This window comes from Rhincodon typus, chromosome 2 (genome assembly GCF_021869965.1).
Source record: "Rhincodon typus isolate 14 chromosome 2, sRhiTyp1.1, whole genome shotgun sequence".
NCBI lineage: Eukaryota > Metazoa > Chordata > Chondrichthyes > Orectolobiformes > Rhincodontidae > Rhincodon > Rhincodon typus.
Genome location: NC_063333.1, coordinates 97,993,275 through 98,017,555, shown reverse-complemented (window position 1 = coordinate 98,017,555; position 24,281 = coordinate 97,993,275). Strand labels below are relative to the sequence as shown.

The 24,281-nt window shown below is 39.6% G+C and overlaps 1 long non-coding RNA gene across 1 annotated transcript in view; it reads left to right on the top strand.

Annotated features, from left to right (window-relative positions):
• The first annotated feature begins 969 nt into the window (after nt 1-969).
• LOC125487242 overlaps nt 970-24,281 on the top strand; it is a 62,182-nt gene continuing 38,870 nt past the window's right edge. Inside the window, exon 1 of the long non-coding RNA XR_007265738.1 lies at nt 970-1,078. This is a non-coding gene — a long non-coding RNA (uncharacterized LOC125487242). The remainder of the gene's footprint in view (nt 1,079-24,281) is intronic.

The window sequence follows — 24,281 nt, the reverse complement described above, 5'->3', positions numbered from 1 at the left end:
GACATTGTAAATTATTCAACCATGTCTTGTATGGCTGACCATGCCCCTGAAGGAAACAAAAGTAGTCTGGATGGCCCGGTGGCTCAGTGGTTAACACTGCTGCCTCACACACAGGGATTCAGGTTCGATTCCACACTCAGGTGACTCCCTGTGTCTGTGTGGTTCCCTCCAGGTGCTCCAATTTCCACTGACAATCCAAAGATTTGGAGGTTGGTAGATTGGCCATGCTAAATTGTCCATAGTCTCCAGGGATCTGTAGATTACGTGGATTGGCCATGGAAAATGCAGGGACAGGGGAAGATAATGGATGGGATGCTCTTCGGGGGGGTTGGTTGGGACTTGATGGATTGAATGGCCTGCTTTCCACTCTGTATGCATACCTTCTGGAACTGGCTTAGGCTTTTAACAACACAAACCACGGGCTCTTCTCCACCCTATCTCTTCTTTGGATGAGATCTATTCCTTCCTTTGGACCATTCCTCTGGGCTCACCATGTCCTCTGATGGTGATGGCCCGGTCAATGTGAATTGAGGAGGTACGTAGAGTGCGGGAAGGTCTATTTCCACTCTAAGAAACAATGCAGGAATGACCTGACGGGAGACAGTAACCAAAGCAATGAGGGCTGTCAATCATCTGACTGACCTAGATCCTAGAATAGGTCATCCAGCACAGAGCCCGGATCCCGTGGAAAGTACCAGTACAAATAAAAAGCTGACACGGTCCTCTCAAGTAAATGCTGGAAATCACCCCAGCCCTTATCTCTTGCCCTGATCAGTGAGTCAAGAAGAGAATGCTGCCAGTAATATGGACACCAATATTCTGACCATCACAGGCAATCAACCTGATCACTCAAATGCTGAGTAAATAGTTACTGGGTGCTATGGCACGTATCAAGCATGGAATTGTGCATTGGGACCTCCAGCAGCAGATGGCAATGATGAGGGAGGCCACTGAGCAGGGAAACTCAAACAGTTGAGCAGACTGTCTCTGGAAGAAGGGGTGCCTTTGTCAGAAAGGGGTCTCATGAAGAGATGGAGAGATGGAGATGGAGAGGCAGAGGAATGATTTCCTCAATAAGGTGGGAGTTACAAGTTTAATCCTATGTAAATATTTTGTTTTCCTAATTGAACCTTAATCCTTTTTTCTGTTTGCCAAGAACTGATGCCAATGAGATAAAATAAATCCTGCTTCATTATATTCAGACTGTCCTTGTACTTGGATCTTGCAGTATGTTGCTTTGGTGATCATCTTCCAAAATTCCATAGATTCTGCAATAATTCCTACAAATTGGAAGCTAGCAAATGTTCACCCATTATTTAAGAAGGGAGGAAGAGGTAAAAACAGGGAACTACAGACCTATTAGACTAATATCAAGGGAAAGTGCTAGAATCTATTAAAAAGAATGTCAAAAATAGGGCACTTGGAAATAATGATCTGAGTTGGCATAGTCAGCATGGATTTGTGAAAGACAAACTTGTAGATTTTTTTGAGGATGTTACTCAGAAATTGGGTATAGAGGAGGCAATGGACATAGTACATTTGAATTTTCAGGAGGTTTTTGATAAGATCCCAAGGGAAGTTGGTTAACAAAATTAAAGCACAAGAATTGGAAGCAATATTCTGGCATAAGTGAAATATTGGCTAACAGACAGTAAGTAAAACATAGGAATAAATGAGTCAGGTATTGCAAGGATCAGTATTTAGGCCCCAGGTTTTTAAAACATATATGAATGATTTGGATATTAGAACCAAATGTAATATTTTCAAAATTGCAAATGATATTAAGTTTAGTGGGAATGTATGTTATGGGGAAGATGTAAATCAGCTTCAGGAGGAATTGGATAGGCTTTGAGAGTGGGCAAGAACATGGCAGATGGAATGTTATGTGGAATCATGTAGGTTATCCACTTTGGTGACAGAAACAAATGAGCACACTATTTCTTAAATGCCCAAAGGTTAGAAAGTGCAGCTTTACAAAGAGTTCTAGCTGAAGGCTAATGTGCGGATGCAATAACCAGGAGGAATTAATGAAATGCTAGACTCTATTGCATTTGACTACAGGAGTAGTGAAGTCTTAACTTTTCAGGAGCTTAGTTAGATCACACTTGGAGTATTGTGTGCAACTTTAGTTTCTTTACCTCAGGAAGGATATTATTGCCACGGAGGGAATGTAATGAAAGTTCACCAGAATTAATCCTGGGATGGCAGGACTGTGTTATGAATAGAGATTGGGCAAACTGAACCTGCATGTTCTAGAGTTTTTAAGAATGAGAAGTGAAATCCGCAAATTATTTAAAGTGATAGGAAGGGTGGATGCAGGTAAGAAAGATGTTTCTACTGGGTGAGGCATCTAGTATGGAATCAATCTTAATCTAACTGTATAAGACACTCTAGTGTGGACATAGAATCCTTCACTAACACTACCTCATCACTTATTTCTCTCTTCTGTAATCAAAATTAAAATATTCCAGGTCACAAAGCCCGTGTAAGCTATATTTATACGACAATTTTTCTATCAGGTGCATGCCAAGTAATGACTACTTCTACGTTCTAAGGAAGGGTCTCAGGATCCAAAACATTAACTCTGATTTTTTTCTTCATAAATGCTGCCAGTAACTTCTGTTTTTGTTCCTGATTTACAGCATCCACAGTTCTTTCATTTTTTTTTTATTAATGACTACTTCTAATCAGGCAGCAGTGAGTCCTTGTTTCTTATCAAAGTGATTGATCTTTATTAACAATGCTGGCAACACATTTGTGTACCTCAAGTTGAAGATTCTGCTCTTTCTAAATCCCTCCCTGTCTCTGCTATCTCCTCCAGCTTAACAATCCTCCAGCATGTCTGCATCCCTCCAAATCTGGCTGCTTGAACACTCCTGATTTTCATTGCTCCACTACTAACAGTCACGTCTTCAATCGCCAAGGTCTGAAACTCCCTTTGTTGCCCCTGCTGTAAAACTTTCCATAAAACCCATCTCGTTGGTGAAGCATTTCGTCTCCTAACCGAATATCTCCATGTGTGGCTCAGTGTCAAATTTTATTTTGAGAATGCCCCTTTGAAGTATCTATGATAAAAATGCTATATAAACGCAAGTTATTATTATGTGGTATAACAGCTGAGTTTTTAAACTGTCTTCTTCAAATGCTCAAGGGGAAGACTTTTGTTTTTGAACAGGAAGAGCAGTTCTAGCTGATTTTTCATTTCTTCTACTCATGAACACTGAAGTCAATATATTACCTCATTTGTACTCAATACAATACTGGATTTTTTTTCTAGTCTCTATGGGCGACCCTTGATTGCTTATATTTACTGAGTCATAACAGGATAAGGCAATGGCTGCTGATCAAAATAACCACTTTGTTTTAAGATTCAAATGGTAGTGCTTCCAAATCCTCACATTAGGCCCACAATTTTATATTTGACATTTGTGGCTGGAGGTTTGAAAATCCAAGCTTCAAGCATTGAGTTGATGTTGAAAGCATGAACTCTTAGGTAATTCACAATGACAGCTTCAGTGATATTGTAAAGGCTAGACGTTAGTGTTCCAATGCCACATGGTAGTTCTGAAGAAGGATCACTGGACTCAAAATGTTAACTTTGTTTTCTGTCCACAGATGCTGCCAGACCTGCTGAGTTTCTCCAGCAATTTCTGTTTATCTTTGAAGTGGGAAAGGATCGGGGTGGGTGAGACCACACTGCAAATGGATGCACTATCTTTATAATGCCAGAAGATAACATATTATCCAAGTGTAGTCTATAATGAAGAGGCAAGACATTGCATTAACAGATTTAACAGTGCAATTGGAAACAAGGTTTAAAAATCATTGGTGCTTCATGATTCCCAGGGATCAGGCAAACCATCACTAAAGTAAGGTGAAAGCTCCCAGCTTCTCAAGGTAGCTGCCTTTTCCAGCATTTCTGGACGGCTTTGAGAAACAGGTTTCCCTTGGCCTCAGCCTGTCAAAGATGCATTCAGCTTCCTGCATTTCTCCTGATTGTCAACTGCTGTTCTCCTTCCTGATGATAGCCTGTCCCTCTCCTAGTCGCAGGAACTGTTCTAGCAATCCCCAGGCGTGGCCTCCAATCGCTGGTTTTCCCGCTCCTGTCAATTTGCCTAGCTGCCAAATGGGAATGGATCAACAAAATGACAATGAGGTATTCTAATAGATTTTTTTGAAAAATAGATTGAATGAATGAAAGGAAGAAAACAAGATTAATTCAGATTTCACTGCTGTAAATTGTTATATTTGTAATATTAGTTTATGATGAGGAAGAAGGGAATGTGGTCGGACTTGACAGAATACATAATCCAACTGAATATATGATCAACACACAAGACACTCAGAGCTCACTTGAGAACAACTCCATGATAGCATCAGCATGTATGTGCTCGAGTAATAGTGAAAGCCTAGTTCTTGAAGTTTAGGGTTTAGTTCGGATCACAGAGCACAGTACCAAACTGCCAGATGAGGCATGTTTATTCACAATCATCCAGAACTAAAAGCCAAGTTATTGGAAAAACCAAGCCTTATTTAAAAGCTTGTGCTGTGTTTGTAAACTGAAGGTACCAATCACAAAGAAGGCAGTCAGATGCAGATAGCTGTGATGCTAATTGCTTTGATTTAGTTGCATGATGTCGTGCATACTAACCACTTTAGGAATTAGCCTTTGCTAATTGAGGGAGATGGGTGTCCTCATATACTACAGAATAAACTGGTCAGTATTATTTGCCTTCTTGATATGTCTGCCAAATAAAATAAATAACTATACATTCACTTAATGAAATCAAACATATTGCTCTCATTGGGATTTTAATATCCCAATCTTTTAGACAGGACTTGCAGTAAGAACCAGTTTAAGAAAAATATAATTTAAAACACAATGTTAAATATTCAATCACGCACATTAAAAAATAATTGCTTGTTCTTTACTGTCCCCACAAGTAAAAGCATAATTGTTAAGTGATTATTTCATCAACATTTCTGAATGCTCTTGCAGTTAATACAAGACTTTGTCATCCACCAACAGCACAGCTAGTTTAATAAGTTAGCACTTACAAGACTTTTGCAAAATATAAGAAATATATTTTCGAACAGGTATTATATCTGAAAGGGAGTTAAGTGTTATAAATAATCTCATAATGTGGATAACGTTCGCAGAAAAAAACTGTCCAGCATTGATTAAGTCACAGCCTTGTGACTCCCTCCTGTTTTCATTTTATTATTTTTATGCATCTAACTGAAATTTACCAGATCCTTCTCTTGTTTGCTAAACATTTGATTGTTGCTATTTTTATGAACTTCATTTGATTGCAGACAGTGTCTGACTTGAAATCAGATTATTTTACTTGATGCTACACTTCATTTCCTCCAGTGATTGGATTAAGTAAATCTGGATTGGACTAATTCAAACCGCCTAAAAATGGAGACTGCTTGTTAATTTATAATTACAATTATACACTAGATAGTGCAACTTTGATTTGAAATATGCATTTATAATCATTTATATTTTCTACACTTAAAAATGACTCTTCACTAATATTTGATTAAGTACTTAATTTTATGGCTGCAATTAAGAAAAATAAAGTAAGATTCCATATGAGACAAGCGTTGTGACTTAAGTGTTTCTGCAGAAAGCAAATAAAAATGAGTTAAATAATTTTTTATAATGTAGAAATCTTTAATGCCTTAATAGGTTTGGATAAGATATAATTTTCTAACATATTTCTTAAAATATTCATTGCATAGACCATTCCTTTGGTATTTATTTCCAAAGGTGATATTTCTTATCCGGTATTTCCCAAGTTCAGCTTTCAGTACTGTGCAGTAATATCTTCGTATAATAGAAATTTTTCCATGATTTCAAATTTGAATACAATCACATTTATTTTAATAGCTTTTAATACTCCTATTTTAATGATTTTTGATGAGGCAAGTAATGTTTTATTGTAATATTATTGGATTTAATTCAACCTTAAATTAACATTAGTTAAAAATCTTCCCTTTTTTTCATTAAGAACTGGAAAGATTTGTCCCATTTAAATGTATATTTGTTAAACACCATATTAGCTTTGTGTAAATAGTGAAGAAAGAAAAAAAACTGGGCAACAGCAACATTATGTTACCACCGACCCTGCACAGCTCCCCCCAACCCCCTTCCACCCACTCCAACCTCCCTCCATCCACACATCAATAAATATTAGGCCCAACAGTAACATAACCCATTCCCACTTGCATCATCACATTTGTATGAGGATATACACTAATGAGAGTTGACCAAGGACATGGGGCATGAGGACCTTTTGAATGGAAGCTGATCTAGATCACCTCATACTTGTCAAATCCTGGTTGACAAGAAAATTCACATCTGCATTTGTTTTGAAATTCCAATTAGTGTGTTTATTAATGGCTTCCTCAAGCATTGGTGTTTGTCTCAAAGTAGCAGAGACAAAAGTGGTAAACACATTCTCCCATTGTTCTAAGGAAGTGCCTAAGCAATTCTTTCCTTTGATGCCAATTTGCCAGTGTTCTCATATTACAATATATCTCAGGATACAGCTACACTGTGTTCAATGTGCAGCCAAGTGTGGTCACTTCAAAGGTTTAGCAAAGTATTTTATGGACCTGGAAAAGGGCTCTTATTGATTAAACTTGAAGGAATGGCTCCTGTCAGTTTTACCTGTGGGGGATACATGATTAAATATCCTGCTGAACAAATGACAGCAGCATATCACATTGAAAATTATGTGTGTTTTAAGATGACCTCAGAACTACCACAGACAAGAGAACAATAACACTCTGTTACTGCTCTGATTTTCTAGAATTTGGCCACAAAAATAAATTACAAGAATCAATGTGTTAAAAATGTTATTAGAAACGTAATGCTTTCACTCTTTTATTCATATTAAATACTACAGTGATGCAGTATAGCAAGACTGGCATTTTGGAAAAAAGGTCAAACTCATTTCATTTCTTTTAAGCTTTCCCCGTCCTGGTAGATAAAATAAATGTTTCAGTGCAGAACACATGGCAGTGTGGTGAATGCACTCCATATTACCATTACAAGATCGATTCTCACAATACAGGAGCCTTTCTCAACTATACATTGGTTAGCTGACATCTGTCGTGGTTGTCATGGTAGCATCCTCCCCAGAACCACAAGAGGTCAGCCTGGAGAGTGTTCTGACAGAGCAGGTCTTGCTTGCTTTACCCTAGTCACTTCAAGGTTAACAGCCAATGGACCATAGAAATAGGCAATTATAGTAGTTGAAGGAAAATGATTTTTTTTAAAATAGTACATTTTGTGTCCATGATATTGTTGTTGCTATGGTGACATTTCTCAGATACACAGAATGCTTTCAAATTTTAATCATGGAAAACCTCCATAGTTTCATTCTTCTGACCTTTCTCATGTAGCAGCGAATTTGAACCGCGTTGTTCTTTCACTTTGATGAAACCGAATGAATAGATGGAGCATATTGCAGTTCTCCTCCGAGATCTATTTTCAAACAGAACAGATCCATCTCTGTGTGGACATTTGCACACTTAAAATTACTGATTACATTTCGCTCCGTCATGGTTAGAATTAAATTATATCTGAAGTACTGCGTACATGTAAATTCAAAGAATACCATTTGTTTTATTACTGATGCCAGTGCACCATTCTATGCAGGAAATTTGCAAGGGACTAATAAGCTACATATGTTCCTCTTTTCTGTCTGTTCTATTAGTATTCATAAGGAGCCTCCCTTAATCACATTGGCTTTCAGCACATTTCTCTAGTCCTATGGACGATTACACCCCAGTGATTGTAATCACCTTTTTCTTTTACTGAAGGCTCCAGAAAGAACCAGAATGTCACCCTTTACTAGCCATCATCCCTTGTTGCTTATTTCCTCTATATCGACATGTTAAATGGAACCTAACATGAATTATGTTGAGCTTCTCTTACTTTTGAAGGTTTTAAAGTCGGTGTATGGATCAAAGGACAATTTTTGATCCCTTATTTCAATTCCTCTTCCTTCATGTGCTTTAGCTAGTTGACATCTTTTTTCCAAATGTTGAGGCATTAATTAAGCAAAAGCCCTATTTCCACAGCCCCTTTCGATATAGTTTCAGAATGGAACCAATAGATGGTGCAATTCTAGCCAAGTGAAACACCCAGCCAAGGCCAATTTTTTTTTTAAACTAGACAACATTGAAAAACGCACATCAGTGCCAAGCTTCATCTAAGATGGCACCAAAGAATTTGGTTTCACCTAAACACACATCCACACACACTGCATACTGTCAAATGACATGCAGAAGTCAGAAGGGACTGCCATAGACTTTTAGCTTTATTGGAGGTCCAGCTGTTCACTTTCTGCTGAAGATAAAGTGAGTATAACTACAAAAAAAATTATAGATTATCTGAATGTCAGACTTTGTGAACTAAATGGCTTTCTTTAAGTTCCTGTGCTCTTACATTCTCTCTTCCAATCTACACTGTAAAGCAAAATACACATTGTGTGAGAAATTCAGATTTAGTACTAGCATTGGTAATGTGTGTATTTTAGAATGTATTGAACAGCATAAAAGTTGTCCAACATAACAATACTGTTCAGAGTTTTGAGATTGTAAGAATCTGTCGCTTTTTTTGCTATTTCATAGCAAGTGTCTGTGGTCTTTGATTACATTTTCTGTGCTTATGTTCTCTCTGTACTTTCCTGAACCTAGTCAGTTCTAGTAAGTTCAATTTATTTCAAGTGGAGAGCTACAGCCTTCAGACCAACCTCAATCTTCATTAAATATCATCTATCCGCAGCAAATAGTTGTAACCACCTGGTTGCGCTTTAGTGAGGACGTAGGACTGAAATTCTGACAGCATGGGAGATTTTCTTATGTGTAGAGTTTGAGTAAGTTGGTCCTGTACTCATTAGAAGAATGAGAGGCAACCTTGTTGAATTATATAAGAATCTTAGGGGACTTGACAGGGAAAATGTGGAAAGTTTGTTTCCTCATGTGGGAGAGGTTAGGATCAGAAAGCTTAATCTCAGATTAAGGGGTCGCCATTTAACTCCGAGATGAGGAGGAAATTCTTTTTTACCATCCTGTCAGATACGTAACAAAAAGTTAAGGCACTAGAACTGGATCACCTCCTAGTTAGGCAGTCCCTTGGAATTAAATGATGGCTTGCTTCCATTCTGGTTCAATGGGTTCTGTAATGACTGATCCATTCAGTGTGCCATATTGCAGACTATACCACAAGCAGGCAGTTGGTTCTTGAGGGATTGGACAAATGAGCTGTTCGAAGATCTGGGTGCTCCCTCCGACAGCTCAACTTCAACTCTGAACGTTCCCAACAAAGTTTCAATGTTTTCGGTGGCTTAATCCTCCTCTATTTAGTCAATCACAGGCCAGGGTCTCCCTAGAGATGGCAGGCATGTTTAAAATCTTCAGTAATACTTGGAGGTATTCCAAAAGCATTTCTATTGTCTTCCTGAGAGGTTCCTTCAACACGTTCCATGTACAGCAGTTAGTGTGGGAGTCTAATGTCAAGCACATGAACAAGATAATTTGCCCATCAGAACACAGCTGGTTTGACAGGTTTTTTTTTTCCATTATTCATTCATGGGATGAGGGCATCACTGGCTAGGCCAGCACTTATTGCCCATTCCTAATTGCATGGGCAATTATGAGTCAACCACATGCTGTGGATCTGGAGTCACATGTAGGCCAGACCAGTAAGGATGGCAGTTTTGTTCCCTAAAGGACATTCATGAACCAGATGAGTATGATGCCAGATGGGCAATGGATTCATGGTCATCATTAAACTCTTAATTCCAGATATTTTATTGAATTCAAATTCCACCAGCTGCTCTAGCAGGATTCGAATCCAGGTCCCCAGGACATTACCTGGGTTTCTGGATTAACAGTCCAGTGATAATACCTCTAGGCCATTGCCTCCCCTCAGATTAACATCTCAATGTTGGGCAAATTGGCCTGGAACAGTTACGTTGCAGTCGAGCCACATTTTGTGCCACAGATTTGGAGGCTTCTGTGAAAATATTACGGGTGATACTTCCCCACTGCTATGTGAGGTGGCATTAGATCACAAGATTAGGCCATTTGGCCCATTGTGTCTGCTCCAGTGTTCAACGTCTGATCTGATAATCCTGAACTCCATTTCCCTGCCTTTTCCCCATACCCTCAATTCCCTTACTGATTAAAAGTCTGTCTATCTCAGCCTCAAATAAACTTATCAATTTAGTCTCTACAGCCCTCTTGTGGTAAGGAATTCTATAGATTTGCTAACTTCTGAAAGAATAAATTCCTCCTTATCTCTGAGTTAAGTTGTGACCCCTTAATCTAAGATTACACCTCCTGATCATAGACTCTCCCACATGGGGAAACAACCTTTCCACATCTACCCTGTCAGGTCCCCTCAGATTCTTGTATAATTCAGTAAGATTGCCTCCCATCCTTCTAGACTCCAACGAGTATAAGGCCAACTTACTCAACTTCTCCACATAAGAAAATCTCCCATGCGCAGGATCAACTCCTGGACTGCCTCCAATGCCTGAGCCTGCTGTAACTTGTCCAAGTCTCCAAAGTATATAGTAGTATGGGGATCATCGCTGACTAGTAAACCAAAACGGTAGCATCAATTTGAGATCCAGATCATCCTTACTTAGTTAGCCAAAGGCTGAGCTGGCACATCAATAGTAATGATGAATTTTGCTGTCTATGTCTACCTTCATTGAGAGGTGGCTCTCAAGATACCAAATATCATCTACATTTTCTTGCCATTAATCTCAATTGACAAGAGCAAGTGTTTTGCTATGGGTGCTGGTTGGAAGAAGACCTTAATTTGTTCAGTGTTTAGTGAAAGGTCCATTTTGTCATATGCTTCAGAAAAGGAATCAACAATGACCTGGAACCCCATGTCTGAGTAAGTGCTCACAGAAGCTGGAACTGGATTAGGCATCAAGTTAACACATTCTTCCCTTCTCCCCAATATCTTAGTTAGAATCCAGCTCAGGAAGATGAGATGAAAGTCTTCATTGCCTTTGCTGGAAAAGGTGCTGTATGAAATTTGTTTGTCCTTTCTTAACAAGGACTGAAGTGGTCCTTGGAACACAGAACGTAAAGGAACTTTATTGTGCATCAAATCTGACCTGGGAATAATGGATCTCCTCAATAGTTGATCAAGCACTTAATTCTTAAATGCCATCATATGAAGATCCTTCATCTTGATGAGGATTTATTTTTAATAAGAATAATAATTGACTGCGGTTTTCTTTCTTTTCTCAACCCACCCTACACCCTGCATACACCCGTAATCCCATTAACAGTAGGCATTAGCAGTCTAAACGTATACTCCAAAGGATAGAATGCTAAACAGATTTAAAAAAAATACAGGCTAAAGAGCAAGGTAGCAGGACAAAAATTAGACAGATCTTTCAAAGGGTTAGAACAGTTACAATAGACTGAATGGCCTCCTACATTATGTGATGCTTTCTAATTTATGCTCAAGATTAAAATTATTCATCTAATGGGCTGTTTTGAAAAACAATTATGAGTAATGTTGAGAAGACAGGAAAAAATAAGTTTCAAGTTAATAGCTTTTTACTTACTTGCAGCATACATTAATATTTTTAGACATTAATCAGTCAGTTTTCAGAAGAATAGGGAATTTTCCTTCACATGCTGAATGAAATTAAAGAGACGTTTATGAAAAAAACAAATGTAATTTTCTTACATCCCTCAATAACAATGTGTTTTACTATTGCTCATCAAAATGTGTAAGAGTAAAAATTATTTTTCTTTCTGCCAGTAGAGTTAAGATGACTAGTAAAGGATCTAAGCAACTTACATGTAACACATTAAAAAGTGAAATACAACTTTAACACCCGGTATTTGCCTTAAATATCATTAGTGATAAAAATTATTAAAGTATGAATTATTAGTACTTTAATTTATACAATTATAAAAAGTAATTGTTCAGCACAACTGACAACGTGGGGCATTTTTCGCCCTCACTCCACGCTACCTTTGGATCCAACTGGATATTTGAAAAATGAAATCAAACGTTAAAATTGTTTATTTTAAAAAATGCATGATTCGACATTTTAATGATATGGGGACATTAGTCACTAAAAGCTTTAGTGAATTTGTTTTCAGCGCATGAAATGTATACAGGCTGTCCATGCCATCCCCTGTCTGATTCCAAACCTGCCAAAAGGTGGCAACCCTAGTCTCGACAAATAAATACTCAGAAGGGTTAAAATGGCAGCCGAATGTGAGGATTCAATGGGTGTGTGACAGACCAAAATTAATTGAGGTCTGCAGTGTCAGTTAGCTGCCACCATCGTGTCTGTGCTGTGCTTTAGCATCTGTGCTTGCTGTGTATTCTGGGTATTCTCACAGTGGCATTTTCCATCTGTAATTACAGAAACAAACAAAGAAGCAGACTTGAGTTGGACTGTCCGATAAGCACTTTACCAAAAAACATTCTCATTCCCAATTACCCTTCACCTTTATCACACTCAGGCTGATGCTTAATCGGGTGATTGCTATTTACTTTGAACTAACAGCTAATCTGTTAATGATTGATTTTAAATTTTTTAAGCCATTTGTCTCTGGCAAGGGGGGTATGGCAGTCAGCAGCCCTGCTGATGAATTGGCATGGTAAAGAGGTAAGATTTGATTTCACTCTTCAAGCCTGCTGAAGAAAATCACAAAGTCATCATTGTTAGCCCTAGATGACAAAACACAGATAAATATTTTGGTTTTAAAAAAAAAGAACAATTCAGTTGTGTGGGAGAAGAGAGGGGTAGTCAGGCACGGACTATTGATAGCTTGACTTGTTCCATTAATATTTCAGGAGCTGGAGCTGAGGTCCCATTTGGCCCTGCAAGACACCCCGTCTCCATCTGCTGTCAGCCATGGCAGGCAGAGCAGTAAGCCAGCTGGGGGCAGCAACCATGAGGCCCCACAATGGTCCATTGACCTTTCTGTGAGACAGATATCATGTGACAAAGATTAGCGATCCCAGCAGATGCATTGGAAATGGGAGAAAGTGTTAAATATAACCAGGTAGACATTGATGAATTGACACTGCAAAAATCGAACGCTTCAGTAATCAGCCGATAGATCTGATATTACCAACATTTTTCAGTTTTGTCCAAACCCATTGAGAGTAGCACTTCAGCACCATCAGTTCCCATTGGCTGGCCTTTTCATCTTTTCACAGATTTCCTGATTGAAATCTTTATTTCCTCATTGGTTTTGTTCTTCTTTATAGAGAAAGGTGGACAAAACAGAAATTAGCTGCGAATAAATGTTGTCACCGATAGGCAACAATGTGCACATAAGCACAAATAGATATTCACATTCATCACAAATTTATTTTATATATAAAGAGAGAGAGAGAGAGAGAGACAGAAAGAACATGACTCAGCTACACTCATTAGCAGTCAATGGATTAATTGTGCTGTAGCATTTGGATCCCAGGGCGGACATATTGTCGCCTACCTAGAAACAAAGCTGCAGTTGCTGCGCATAATTGGATCATTCAGTTGGTAATACAGGGGCTTACAGATCAGCTGGGGACGCTCCATTTGAATATCAGTTCTGCCATACTGAGGCAGCACTGACAACTTCATTACCTTCACATATAAAAATGACTGCAGGGTAATGCAAATGGCTCTCAGTCATACACGCAGTTTGCATGCAGGCAGAGGGCATCTTGAGACATCACCAGGAGCGAGACAGCTTTTGTCCAATTTAATAAGCAATCTTCTAAAAGTATTCCTCCTACTCTCAATTTATTATGAAGTCCGGTGCCCCAGCTTTTCAGAATTTTCGAGGGGGGTGACAGCCCCAGGTGCCACTTGCTGTCAGTCAGTGAGAAGTGGAGTTATTGTTTCTGTACTCAGAATTTATAATGGATGTTAAACAAATTTCCTACTGCCTGACAAGCGAATACAATTACTATTACAGAAATGTCAAGTGAATATCAGTATAAAGATAATATTTATCACCTTCGCACTCGTGGATCGATGATAGGGGAAGAAACACTGTCTTTGTGACTGCTGTTGATTAAATGAGACACAAGTATCAATATTTTACTTATTTCAGAGCAGAGAATTCGTACAATCACATTTCACTCAATCATTTAATGCATCCCTGAAAAGAATGTATCAGGCTTCCAGTACATTCTGATTTATATACAGATTGAAGCTGAATATGTATTCTGCATGTATGATTCTCTTTTCATGTTTCAAATGGATGTTGCTGTCAGCCTTCTTCCACTCAAAGAGCCCTATAGAGCCCCCAGCTGGTAATAGTCCTAGTACATCACTTTTATATGATATATTGGTTCTCATCCAGCATACCTATTTTATCTTTTAAAGGGACCATGTCCTTTCTAGTGAAAAGCAATATGCTGCAGTTTTGCTTCATATCTAAGCATCAACAAAACACCAAATAAATAGTAAGGTGATGAAAGGAAATAGAGACATGAGCATATCGCACCTAAACTAAAACTTCTACAATTCAATTCAGAGTGGATCATAAATAGAGAACCAATTAAGGAATGACAGCATAGGAGTAGCATTGACATTTTTTTTCTCATTCACTGAGTGTCTATTTCTCCAGAAAAGGTGAATTATTCAAAATTCTTCTCTCAAGTTACTAGGCCATCCATATAGAGATTGTCTGTTAAATCTCTATTATCCTATCACTGTTAGTAGGGAAATTATCAACCAAATCTTTATCGTTCAGTGTGTGTGGCAGAATTGGAACTAATTAATCCAATTATACACTTTTTTTTAACATTCCCTGATAAGAAGTTTCCATGATGTTGACTTAAGTAGTCACACTAATATACAATCATGACAAAGAGGCAAGTCGTTATCCAGAACTTTTCATCATGAAGGGCATCTCTGTACGCTAAACTGTTAATACTATATGGCTTCATCCACAAATTGTTGAATGAGCACCAGAAAAGTGAAGATACCGAATTATTTCACTGAAACACAGTTAAAGATTTTAAAAAGTATGAAATAAATCCCATAACCTATATTTCAACTTGCACCACTCACTCTTTGAGATGTGACTGTGTCCAAAGGGAGCAGGAAAGGTGGTTCAAAGCAAGAGGCCAGTCCAGTGAGGAGGATGTCCAGTAAAGTCATGGACCTCAACATAGGGGCCAGAGAGGGTGTAAGTTGCATTCATGTCAAGAAAGGAGTGAACTATGGACTGAACCCTGGCTTACCAAGGATTGTTTCTCAACTTCTTCTGGACTAGGATTCCCTTTGGCACAGCTCAGGAGTGGAGGAAACAAGGGCAAAAGGAAACAGGTTGACTGTGGTTCTTCAACCTGTTTCCATACCCCTGTGTTTTGCCTCCCCTATGCCAAGAAGGTATGCCAGGGAAATTCTGGGCTTTATTGGGAAATTCCATCCTTTAGGGCCTGAGCTGTGGATCTTACACTTTTTGAGACCTGGGAAGAAATCTCAAACTGTTGCTAAAATAAGATAATGCATCCTTCACCTTCTCCAGGCTGAAGTGGCTCCAGTGGGCATCGTCTTTGCTCCAAAATATTTGAATCAGCTAGGGTGAGGGAGGGTGCCGCAGATACATAATTCCTCGGAATAATGAACAGAGTCTCCCACCTTAGGTGAAGTGATTCAGGCTGATGAAGCAGGACCACAGAAATTCCCAAACTATAGTAATGCCACCATCAAATGCTCCATTTACACATCAGAATAGAAGCCTTGAAATGATTTCTTGAATGTGTGCTCCTCTGTTCACACAACACCAGCAAATGATAAACTAGTTTTACCTCAATTGTTAATTAATTAGTGGAGTCTATAATTCAGATTGAATTGCTAAATACATATAGTTAACAAGGGCGAGTTAGTGTGGAGCTCTAAAAGAAAAGTCATTCTTGTATGTTTGACCAACATATGGTCAAGAATGCTTGAAAGAAATATCAGAGGAAAGATAAAGAGAAAAACAGCAAATGCTTTTTCAAGAAGGTTTTGTTGTGGTCTGTCCATCCATTCAGTTCTACCCAAGGACAGATCATAGCTCAGGTCTCATATTGAGATCCTTGAGTCAATTAGTCAAGAATAATAGCCTAAATGACTTCCATTTGCCTTTCTCAAGCTACACTAAGTGTATCATATCACCAATACGGAGTACTTGCCTAAAATGGAGCATACAGCACTAGAAATTTAGACAGATAAGTTGTCAGTGCTACAAACACTTCTTTCATCAGGACTGGCAGCTAATGGCAAGAGATTGCAATCATGGAGGATGGATGGAAAGTATCACAGACCTTTGAGGTTCCTTCAATCTGCCTCATCCCAAGGAAGTGAAATTGAGTGTCTGCAAGAATACCTTTGGACAAACATGCTAGATTCTGTGAATGACTTCATTTGGAAACAGCTTCTTCCATAATTGGCATTGCTACCAAAGTAAAATCACAAGGACCACAGTTAGACTGTGTCACTGACTCATAATAGGAATGCTGTTCTCTGAACTACAGTATACCTGACATAAGTCCCTAAGAGATTTCCTAAAGATGTAAGGATCAGATTCCGTGTGCAATGAACAAAAACAGAAGTTGCTGGAAAAGCTCAGCAGGTCTGGCAGCATCTGTGAATAAAAAAATCAGAGTTAACATTTCAGGTCTAGTGACCCTTTCTCAGAACTGATAGTAGCTGGGAAAATGTTGGTTTATATGCAGAAAATAGGGAGGGGACTGGGGTAGGGAGTCAACGATGGGATACAGCCCGAAGAGAGAGAAGAGCAGTTGGATAAACAAAGCAGTTGATAATGATCTGGCTAGGAGGGTGAATAGCTGTTAATGGGGACAGTTAGTGATTAACAATAGGTAGTGTGTAATGGCAGGCTATGTGATAACAAGGCCTAGTGTGTGGGGTAGGGGGCTAGGCATGGGAGAGTTTAAGCCCTAAAATTATTGAACTCGATATTGAGTCCGGAAGGCTGTAGGGTCCCCAAGCGGAAAATGAAGTGTTGTTCTTCCAGCTTGCGTTGAGCTTCGCTGGAACACTGCAGCAAGCCACAGACAGAGATGTTGGCTGGGGAACAGGGTTGTGTGTTAAAGTGGCAGGCAACAGATAGCTCAGGGTCTTTTTTGTGAACAGAATGTAGATGTTCTGCAAAGCGGTCACCCAGTTTATGCTTCGTTTCCCCAAGGGACAGGATTTGGACAGGTTAGGAGAATGGGCAAAGTAATGGCATATGGAGTACGACGTGAGAAAGTGCGACGTCATGCACTTTGGTAAGAAGAATAAATGGGGAGAAAATTCAGAACTCTGAAGTGCAAAGAGACCTGGGAGTTCTAGTCCAGGATTCTCTCAAGGTAAACTTGCAGGCTGAGTCAGTAGTTAGGAAGGCAAATGCAACTTTGGCATTTATTTTGAGAGGACTTCAGTATAAAAGCAGGGATGTACTTCTGAGGCCATATAAGGCTCTGGTCAGGCCATATTTGGAGTATTATGCGCAGTTTTGGGCCCCATATCTCAGGAAGGACGTACTAGACTTGGAGCGAGTTCAGGGGAGATTCACAAGAATGGTCCCAGGAATGAAAAGTTTAACACATGAGGAATGTTTGAGGACTCTGGGTCTATACTCAATGGAGTTTAGAAGAATGAGGGGGATCTAATTGAAACTTACAGGATACTGAATGGCCTGGACAGAGTGGATGTTTCCATTCGTAGGAGAGACCAGGACCCAACGGCACAGCCTTAGAGTAAGGGGAAGACCTTTTAGATCAGAGATAAGGAGAAACTTCTTCAGCCAGAGAATGGTGAATCTATGGAATTCACTGTGGAGGTCAGGTCATTGAGTATATTTAAGATGGAGATAGATAGGTTCTTGATTATCAAGGGTTATGGGGAGAAAGCAGGAGAATGGGGTTGAGAAACTTTTCAGCCATGATTGAATGGCAGAGCAGACTTGATGGTAGAGCTCATTTCTGCTCCTTTGCCTTATGGTCTTATCCCTTCAGCGCATCAAAAGCTCAATTGCCTGTACCATTTCCAGCTGAGGTCATGTTCATCCATCACGCGATCATCCTCATTAACCTACTTTGACCCTGATTACTCCATCACCTCAAAATTTAAATTATAAAACTTGGCCTACCTGAGGTTTCAATGCTTATTGCTAGCTACTCCTGATAATGATCTGCAAAATGTAATGATGTGACTTCCTACATCCAAACATATTGACTATGCAATATCATGAGACAATTCACAAGGCCTGATGTGCCTCTAGGATACTAAATGTGGTCAATATACGTGCTGGCAACACTCCATTCACCTCTGAAACAGAAAGCTTTATGATATTTCAATACAGGTATTACCAAACAGTCAATGCATGTTCACTTCTGACCACAACTAGGAATTCAATGCAGCAAATGCCCACCAGACAGGCAGCTTTCATCATGCACCAGTCTACAATATCTCCAAGATGCAACAAAGATGGCTGCTGAGTGACAAGGTTCACTCATGGATCATGACCCAATTCCATCATTCTATCACTTGAAGTCAGGATCCCTGGAGCCACTTATAAACATCACTGGAACAAGCCATGGGTCTCCTGAAGCAGATGCTTCTTGGCTTTGATTGATTAGGATGCTCCCTGCAACATGTGACCAAGAGTGACTCTGTACGCTAGAATTAATGTTATCTCATTCCTTTTGTATCAGTCTTATGGGTAACTTATCCCTGATGTTCTTCCACAATGTGCTAGGCAGGTAGCTACAGCATGGCTGGGGGAAGGTTGTTACCTTCACTGAGGGAGACTGAAGATACCTTGTAAGATACCCTTGAGCGGGGCTCTGGACATTATCACATATTGGTCACCCTTCTTAATCTCTCCTTTCGTTTTGTTCTGCCTAATCTTGATCTTGAAGCCCAATTTACTTCGTGAAATGCATGGGGATGATGTCCCAAATTACAGGCGATATATAAATGCAAATTTTTGTTGCCTGTTGAAAGCTAAAGAGCCGCGCTGACTGACCAACATATTACATCAAAAGGGCGTACCTTCTGAGATCCAATCATCTTCACGTCCCAGACTCACATCAACCATGAAACTTATTATTGCATTCAATATAGTCTAGTGTAATAAAGACAAATAAAGCAATTGTCTCTGCCTCCCAAAGCCCCTTGGAAGTTTCACAAATTTTGGGATGCTTTTGCCACCTCTTTTTAATAATTTCCCCTAAGTTCTACATCGTGGAGAAGCCAATGTTCAATTTACAAGCGCAACGCAAATTGTCTTTGACCAGTACTTGAACCCTAAGCACATTCACTCTGCATGCATTGCAAATGAGTGAAGAAATGATTGCAAACACATGCTTAATGTATTTGCCCCTTCAATGCTCTGGCATCTAGCAGGTATGGACCCCACGCTTTCGCTGACACTGACTCTGCCCATCTTGAGTGTTTGCCCAACCATCTTCCAGGTACAGTTAGCAGATATAACACAGCAAGTGACTGCAAAGAATACAGCTCACAGTGGACATCAGCAGCTCCGGGATTCCCCTGGTCAGAAGTTATCCCAGGTAGCCCCCAAAGCCATACTCCCCTTTACTTCAGTGTATGCCAGCAGCCCCGTTGTACTCATCCCCACCAAGGTGGAGAACCACTACATTGAAATAACTATCCTCCCCACCCTTTGAATGCCAACATTACACCTTAACAAGTCCATCCTGGTCTTCTATGCTCCCCTGTGGAGGTCACACTGGTGGTCACTGGCCTTAACGGCCCATCCATGCTCTCCGATGATATTCTGCGTATCCCTTTTACAGCTTGAGTATCTTTCACCATTCTTGGTCCCACCTCAACCCAACCCTCCGTTTCCCGTTTGCCCAGCCTTCACTCTGGCCTAGCCCCTGGACTGTATGCAGATTGTGCTGCACCCACTTTCTGATGTGGTAATTTAGGTAAATAAACGAGCAGTGAATTTGGGATATGATATAGGCGTTAGATTGACATCTTGGTTTACCATATTGTAAAGTGATCCTCCCCCCAACACCACCCCCCACCCCCCTCACTGCCCCACCACTTGCCTGACAGATTCCTACTCGCAACCAGCTTGTTTATGACTACACAGAACAGCATGTCAGTGCAGTAGTATTGATGGTTTTAGGCTCTGGGCTAAAATCCTGAAAGGTTTGGCAAGGTGGAGATGCTGTGAGCATGCAGTTAGGTGCTCAGTGAGCTGAATGCCAAGATACCGTGTGAGCAGGCCTGAGATGTTTTCTTCTCTGATCAGTGACCTAGATGCTTGTTCCCGTATGCAAAGTTGGCTTGCTGCAACCTTTCAATGTGAGCTGCCAGTACACCCTGAAATTCAGGTCTGTGCTTTCTAAGCATCCTGCAAGTGGATCAAAGAGTTGCCAATGAGGATCCTGAGGGGTTGGCAAATATCAGATGCCACTGCCCATGGTTGGGGAGAGCGTGTAGCTGGCGCCCATGGATCATCGATAAGTTTGTTTGTGGGGAGGATGGGCATTGCATATTAATAAAGCAAGAAGTACAGTTGACAATGTTATTAACAAGCAATAATCACCTTTAATAGGCAACTCCCTGCTGTGCAGTGTGATGCCTGGAACTTGCTTAAAAGATGCAGCAAATTTCTCCCAATGTTGAGAAAGGTCTCGCTAGACTTCTTGCATGATTCTCCCAAGTTTCTCACCATAGCCCATGCTATTCAGGCCCCTATGAAATTCAGCTTGATGTATCAGATCTGTGACCTTTCATCAGATTAGTTACAAACCAGAATTTCTGCTCTCTTTTCCATTATTTTCCATCTTTTATTTCAGATTTTCAACATCTGAAGTATTCTGCTTTTGCACTAAATGATAGTTTGCACAGATTAAATGTTTATGTATTTGTTGGGCATGTACTCAGCAGGATCAGATTGTGGTATCTTAAAAGTATGAATCATAGCTTAGGTCATCTGAATAAACAGTTGACTATCTCATTGAAACATATCAGGCATGTGAGACTAGATAAAGAGAAAGTCATGGGTTGATCCAGAAATTAGATAATGATCATATAACTTAATATCTGGATATCAGAAATCATTGTACATTGTCAGAAACTCCTATGCTTAAAACATTATCAGATTACCTGATGGAAATCTCCACATGATAAAAGCACATTAAGAAAACCAATAATTAAAAGAAGTTAGTATAACTCTCTTAAAGAAAACTCTGATAAATCTACCACCAGTCAGGAGAATCAGTTACTGCCAGTTTACTGATGGGTTTGGCATCAAATTAAAGCTAAACAGTAAAACCAAAACCTCTGATTTTCTCCTCTTCATCTGCCACTCTTCTTCGTCTGCTTCTGATAAGCTCCTGCTACATTTGGTGTAAATGGCATTATTTACATTTTTCATCACTGTTTATACTTGCCAATTTCATTGAATCTAGTCTGCATCAATATAACATCCAGACCTGTGACCAACATGATCCTAGGTGTAAGTGAGCTGCATAGACAAGAGGTTGGTAAGCTATTATAGAGATGACTAAAAACTTGTTGGGGTTGGTAAAAGTGCTTCAAGGAGATGAAATTGAGAAACTTATTAGAAGTGGGCACTGATGCATTACCCAGATCAACATAGTAGTACCAGTTCAGAAATACAGAAAGAAGAAAAGAAATTTAACGAAGTGGGAGAAGCTTTTAGTATTGTCTCAGATCCAAAAAGGAAAGCATATTATGATACTGGTCAAGATTTGGATGATGTGGCATAAACTCTGGTGGTTTTGATGCTAATGCTTTCAAGGCATGTCTCAGTAGCCTGGGTAGCTTCAGTCTTGAAGCTTCTGGTCCTGGGAGCATTTTCTTCCAATTTGCCTAAAGCACAATTTTTTTGTTCAATGTCATTGGCTATAACTCGGAAAAAATTAATATCCCTGTTTTTAAAACATTATAATTTTAAAAAGCATTGTATTAATTGAAAACAATCGATTATCAAGTATTAACAAATAAAAATTCCCAATGACAGTGTGTGTGTAGTAGCAGCACATTGTGTGTCAACATTTGGAAATCTTTATTCACCAGTTTCTCAGAAATGTGGCCCCAAGTGGAATGTGCGCATCACTGTCAAAGCCAACATTTATTATGCAGCCCTACTTGCGCTGGAGAAGATGATAATGGTGTCCTGCTTCCTTGCAGTCCATGTAGTATAGGTACGCCCACAGCATTGTCCAGAACAGAGTTCCAGGATTCTGGCCAAATGACAAGTGGGAAAAATGGCAATATAGTTCCAAGTCAAGAAAGTGCATGATTCCTAACGCACTTGATGGTAGGGATCATAGGTCCGAAACGAGATATCAGAAGACCCCTGGGAAGTTGCTGGATTACAAGGTACTGTTTCAATATCTCACTGAGGCATAAATAGCAATCTGACTCTTTGGTCACGTTTTTGGACACTGCTCCTAATGTTTTCCTCTTGTTTCTGGTGTCCACTTCTGTTTTATAGATAGTAATAAGTAATACAAATATGGCTTTCACTTATGTTACTCTGACAATAGAGCCTGAAAATATTACATGCAATAACACTGTGGACTGAACATTAATTTTTTTGAAGAAGGATTACTTGAAATTCCTTATTTTTTCCTGAGTGTACAGATGATTTATTTAAGTACATGCACGGTGACTTAAAGGGACCGACTTGTATTGCAGCCTGTGTGGGAACTCTTAGGCCATTCGATTTACAGGAAGTACTGTTCGTCTTTATATCTCATAACCTCACAACATTCTGACATACTTTACAACCAATGAAGTACTTTTTAAAAATGTTGCTGTTGAAAAGTACGAAACTAGACACAGCAAGTATCCATAAACATCAATGAAATAAGTGATGAGGTCATTTTGTTTGGAGGTGGTCCATTTCTACCTATCTGATTATAATCAAAGCATTATAAGTAATTATTTCCTGTTCTGCCTTCACAATACTGTCTCCAAAATCTTTCAGAGACAAAACAGAAATTGCTGGGAAAACTCAGGAGGTCTAGCAACATATGCAGAGAGAAAGCAAAGTTAACGTTTCAGGTCCAGTGATTCTTCTTCAGAACCGATTATAGCTAGGAAAACGTTGGTATATATACTGAAGATAGAATGGGAGAGACGAGTAAAAGATAGAGCCCAGAGAGAGAGAATGGCAGTTGGGAAAACATAGGAATGGGTAATGGTCAGCCTAGGAGAATCAATAGCTGCTAATGGCTTGGTGGTGGTTGCAGTCCATGAGATTTCGTGGCCTAGTATGTGGGGGTTGGGGTAAGGATATGGGAGAAGGTGCTCAGGCCCTAAAATTATTGAACTCAATCTTGAGTCCTGAAGGCTGCATGATTCCCAAACTTCCAGAGATTTACCCATGGATCTTTCGCCTTCCTTACCTACAAGCTGCACTTTCCACACGTATGCTAACAACACACAGCATTATTTCTCCATTCATTATGTCAACTCCTACAGAACCCATGTTGTCAGACTGATTGGTGATATTCTGTAACAGATAAACTACAATTTCTTGCAGCTAAAAGCTGGGAAGCCATCATACTCAGACCCAACATAAATTCTATACCCCATGTTCCTTGGCCATTGTTTTAGACTAAACTACAATGTTTTAATTCTTGGTATTTTGTTTGACACTGAACATCCCCTGCCTCAGCACGTCTGCTGCTGAAATCCTTGTCCACACATTTATCATCTCGAGACTTGACTATTTCGATGTCCTGTTGACCGATTTCCTATCCTTAACATGTACGACTTCAGCTTATCCAAAACACTGCTGCCTGTATTCTTCCCACTGACCGATCATTCCTGTGCTGTTTGGTCTGCCACGGGTCCCTATATCCCAACACCAATTTAAAACCCATCCCTATTTTTATAATCTCCTCCACACTAGAATTCCGCTACCAAACTTTCTGTTCCTCTGATTTTATACATCTCCCATTGAAGACTTTCAGTTGCCCTCCTTAAATGCCCTTACATCTTTAAGACTATCCATGAAACCCATTCTATCTTGCTTAGGTTTGAACTCAAGTTAGCCATGGCAGTAATAATTCAATTATTGTCTCAATATCTCACTGCGGTATAAATTGCAATCTAACTCTCTAGCCACATTTTTGGACACTACTCCTAATGTTTTCCTACTTATTTTTGGTGTTCATTTCTGTCTGATTACACTGACTGGAATACTAAAAGTCCAAGAGTGTGAGTCAGGTGATGGCATACTTAGAAAATAGT